This window comes from Apodemus sylvaticus, chromosome 9, assembly GCF_947179515.1.
Source record: "Apodemus sylvaticus chromosome 9, mApoSyl1.1, whole genome shotgun sequence".
In the NCBI taxonomy this organism is placed as follows: Eukaryota; Metazoa; Chordata; class Mammalia; order Rodentia; family Muridae; genus Apodemus; species Apodemus sylvaticus.
The window spans coordinates 113,264,823-113,270,036 of NC_067480.1; the positions used below are offsets into that span (position 1 = coordinate 113,264,823).

Here is a 5,214-nt window from a genome sequence, read left to right on the forward strand (position 1 = left end):
TTCACAAGACCAAGGGCCTTTCTTCCCATTGATACAAGATAAAACCATTCTCTGCTACACATGCTGCTGGAGCCATGGGTTTCCCCATGTGTACTCTGGTTGGTGATTTAGTCCCTGGGAGCCTTGGGGGGTCTGGTTGGTTGATATTGTTGACCTCCCCATGGGGTTGCAAACACCTTCAGCCCTAACTTCTTCATTGGGATCTCTGCACCACGTCCTATGGTTGGTTGCATGCATCCACATCTATATTGGTCAGGCTCTTGCAGAACCTCTTAGGAGACAGCAATACCAACATCCTGTCAGCAAGTGCTTCTTGGAATCAGCAATAATGTCTGGGATTGGTATTTGCAGATATGATTCTGCATATATATACATACACACACACACAGACACACGCGCACACACACACACAGACACACACACACACACACACACAAACGCATGTGTGTGTGTGTGTGTGTGTGTGTCTGTGTGTATTTTGTACATAGTATATCCTCTTTCCCAATCATAAGAGAGTGAAGAGATGGTTTACTGTTACATATGCATGTAGTATGCATTCTTATATTATTATTCAAAGTTCAAAGCATCTTTGCTCATTTTGAAAGATATCTCCTTATATTTGTTATTTTGTGGAAAAATTTCAATCCATTTTTAAGAAAGATTTAATTTCTCTTAAGAGAAATAAGTATTAGGCTGGGTGGTAAACACTTTCCTATACACAAATCTTGACATATACAATGAAACCATGTATAAAAAAGAAACAGACCCCCAAAATATATATAATCATTATGGAACACATGCATATAGTTCATTGCTAATTATCTATTTGCATACTTTTTAATGTTTATCACTTTCACAATTTCTGATATTAACTATCTTATTTGATTCTTTTTTAATTAGATATTTTCTTTATTTACATTTCAAATGTTATTCCTTTTCCTGTTTTCCCCTCCGAAAACACCCTATCCCATCCCCCGCTACTCCTGCTCACCAACCCATCCACTCCTGCTTCTCTGTCTTGGCATTCCCCTATACTGGTGCATCGAGCCTTCTCAGGACCAAGGACCTCTCCTCCCTTTAATGTCCAACAAGGCCATCCTCTGCTAGATAAGCAGCTGGAGCCATGGATCCCTCCATGTGTACTCTTTGGTTGGTGGTTTAGTGGTAGGGCAACTTTATGGAAAGACAGTTTCAGATGTGATACCTTCTTGGTAAAAACTTCAGTAGATGATCCTTTAGGACTTGCTCAAACCCCAAAGAGCCTTCTTGCATAGATTATTATTTACTTCATGATCTTCTTATTCAACCTTATTTAAAAGAGGAAGAGAGGAAGCCATCTGTCAATGCCTGACACACACCCCACACACCCGCAAGTCAAGAAGCAGATTTTTTCTGCCTTCTTATTCTCTACAGTAGAACCTCCAGTCTCCCTGCTGGGGCTCTCCCTAACTCTACTCACTCTTAAAGACTTTCCCTCCAGGAAGGCTCCAGAAGCTAAAACAAAACAGAAATAACCCCACACAAAGTATGGAGTGGCCTACTTGAGCTTGGAGCATAATGATCTCAATTCTCCCCTGTCTGCCTGCCTGCATGTATGCAGCTTTCTCCTATGAGAAATGAATAACATATATAATGAAGTAAAATGAGATTTAAAAAAATAGCATGACAGATTCACCAGGGTAACCTCTCATGATTTTAAAAAAACAATCAAACATTATGTGTGTGTGTGTGTGTGTGTGTGTGTGGTGTGTATAAATTTTGCTCGATATAAGTGCACTCATTTATGGAATAGCATGTGATGTTTTAGTACAGATAAGGGTTATATATGGTAAACATATTATCCTAGTTTGGGTTTTATTGCTGTGAATAGATACCATGACCAAAGCAATTCTTAGAAAGGCAAACATTTAATTGAGATTGGCTTACAATTTCAGAGTTTCAGTCCATTGTCATCATGACAGGAAGCATGGCAAACTGTGGGCAGACATGGTGTTGGAGAACAATCTGAGAGTTCTACAGCTTGATCTGAAGGCAGACAGAAGATTGTCTTCCACAGGCAGCCAAGAGAGTCTCTTCCACACTAACCAGACTTGAGAATACATATGAGACCTAAAATCTCTGCCTCTGCAGTGACACTTCCTTCTAACAAGGGTACACGTTCGCCAATAAAGCCACACATCTTAATGATGCTACTTCTGTGGGCCAATAATATTCAAACCACTACATGTATCTCTCTCTCCCTTATACCCATCTCTTTGTGGAAAAAAAAAACAAAAACCAAAAAACTATTCTCAGCCAGATTTTTCGGTGCAAACTTGGGAGATTAATGAGGGAGAATTAAAAGTTCTAAACTACACTGGGTGACTCAATGAGTACAAGTATTAAGATAAAGACTAAAAGGAGAGTAAAATGTGTGGCTCAACAGTAGAGTACTTGCTTAAGATGTATGAGGCACTGGGATCAATCATTAACACTACACATACACATATTCTGCTTACTTCTTGAATATAAGCAATACCTCGTGCTTACCTACTGGCACCTTATGGTGTAATAGAGCACTAGGATTTGTTTCTTCTATTCAACTACAACTCCATAGTCATTAGTCAGTCTTTCCTATGCTTCTATCCCTGTTACTGGCCCCTGACAACTGTTCCAGTCTCAACTTCTAGAAGGTCAGTGATGTCGGTAGACTCCACACAGAAGTAAATTTATGCTGAATTGTCTTTCTTACTTCACTTAAGAAAATAAAGTTTGATTTTGCTATTCTAAATTATTTAGAATACAACTGTTAAAGATCACTAACCATCACAAACTCCTTACAAATAGTTGATGATTCCAGTCTCAGACAGATCTGTCTTCAATTCACCAATAAGGTCTGCTACAACCATATTGTTCCTTCGGTTCACGTCAAGATGACCCCTGGAATATTTAAAACAGTATACAGTTAGTCCAATGTGAAATTCTAAAATACAATAACTGCCAGGTATTATAATAGTACACCCCTTTAAATACAGCACTTGGGATACAGAGGCAAGCGGATCTCTGTGAGTTTCAGGTCCATTTGATCAAGTTTCTCTGGAACACACTTGCAAGGCTGAGATGTAAAGCATTTCCACATCGTTTTAAAAAGTGCCTTTCCAGTCCTGTGTTTAGAGGTGAGGCCACCATCTTTGCTCCTGTGACTGAGCAGACAGATGCAGCCAGGTACTCAGGAAACACCAGAGTGTAAGATCCGCTTGGGACACTGTGTTCCAGGGCACCACCTGCACCCAGGAGCTTGGCAGCCCGCCACAGCCCTCTGTGCACCTAGTCTGCCAGGGGACATCTGCCCTGGAGGGAGTCCCTCGTTAAGAGGTGAGGCCACCATCTTCATTCCTGCAACTGAGCAGGCTGTTATAGCCAGGAAAGCAGAGAACAAGCAGAAAGTAAGATCATTTGGGACTTGGTCTGCCAGGGACCCACCTGCACCCAAGGGGTGCTGAGATAGGCTAGCAGGCACACAGAAGGGACAAGCATCAGCCAGTGACAGCAGGACCAACTAACAGCAGAGAAAACATGATGGTAAAATGTCGTATTCCATAGCTGCCTACAGCTATTACCAACTGGGTTGCTGGAACAGAAGCTGAGGGATGGATGATGAAGGGGCGAAAAGAAAGGAGGGCCAGGACAAAAAAGAAAGGAGGGCCATAGTGGTTTCACTGGTCAAGGCCAAAACTTTAATGGCGGTCAGACCTTTTAACAGTTTGGGCAAACCCTTCCCCCCAGACTCCAGGTTGAGTTCCGGTTGGAAGTTGTCTAGCTTCTCCTGGAGGTTCTTGTCTCAACTGCTCCAGCAGCTGGGTGGGTCACCTGCTTAATTCAGGAATTCCTAGATCTGGAGGAACAATGAGCTTAACCTTCACTGAGCTTCTCCACCCTAGGATAAAAATTCCTGCTTTACTAGTCATCTCCCTCATAATAAACAATGGATTGATAAATCAGGGCATGGCCCCTGACTATCCACATCTCAATACACAGTTATCCCCTCACTGTGAGGGAAACCTCTAACTAACTGGAATCATCTTGAAGCTTGGTGCTTTGGATTCTGAGCCTAAACCTTGCTCTTCTCATTTGGATGTATATAGCCATATATAGAGTGTCTACTGGATATGTTACACATGATGTTGTCTCATTACTTCTTGAACAATTGAAGGGTATCTGTAATTTGTGGTTAGAAGAGGAAGCTGGGGCCGGGCAGTGGTGACTCATGCCTTTAATCCCAGCACTTGGGAGGTGGAGGCAGGCAGATTTTTGAGTTCGAGAACAGTCTGGTGTACAGAGTGAGTTCCAGGACACCCAGTGCTACTCAGAGAAACCCTGTCTCAAAAAAACAAGCAAAACAAAACAAACAAACAAAGAGGAAGCTGAAGTTCAAACATATGCCAAGGATTTTTAAGGAATTCTGTACTTGGACTCAAAAGATCACACTGCTCTTCTCAAGAGGCTTCTGTCAGCAAATCCAAAGTGATTATGGCAAACAAATTGAATATTAGATTATATAGAAAATAAGAATTCACCAACATAAGACTTTCAAGTTAAACACATTGCCAAGCCAACATGAAAATTAAAAAAAAAAAAAAAAAAAAATTCCTGCTTTAACCTACTTCCCTATTATGCCTTAGTGGCAGATTCCTGCCCCTAGCCAGGGATTGTCCTTGACCAATGTCAAAGCATGTGCTAGGCTGCCCCAATATGGCTCTGTACTGTAAAATGCAAACATAGGAACATTACTAACAGAAATCAAAGCAATATGGCACCATCTGAACCCAACTCTCCCACAACAGCAAGTCCTGGATAGCCCAACACACCAGAAAAGCAAGATTTGGATTTAAAATCACAGCTCATGATGCTGTTAGAAGGCTTGAAGAAGAACATAAATCACTCCTTTAAAGAAATACAGGAGAACACAAGTAAACAGGGAGAAGCCCATAAAGAACTATAGGAAAACATAATAAAACACGTGAAGGAATTGAAGAAAACCATCCACAATCTAAAAATGGAGGTAGAAACAATAAATAAATCACAAAGAGAAACAACTCTGGATGTAGAAAACCTAGGAAAAAAAGTCAGGAGTCATGGATCCAAGCATCAACAACAGAATACAAGAGATAGAAGAGAGAATCTCAGATGCAGAAGATACCATAGAAAGCATTGACACAACAATCAAAGAAAATG

At 41.1% G+C, this 5,214-nt stretch overlaps 1 long non-coding RNA gene across 1 annotated transcript; it reads right to left on the reverse strand.

Annotated features, from left to right (window-relative positions):
* Positions 1 to 807: 807 nt before the first annotated feature.
* LOC127692453 (uncharacterized) lies at positions 808 to 2,900 on the reverse strand. Its single transcript, XR_007979470.1, has 2 exons — positions 2,821 to 2,900; positions 808 to 1,307 (listed from the first exon to the last, which is right to left on the reverse strand). It is a non-coding gene; the product is annotated as an uncharacterized LOC127692453 (long non-coding RNA).
* Between the last annotated feature and the right edge of the window lie 2,314 nt (positions 2,901 to 5,214).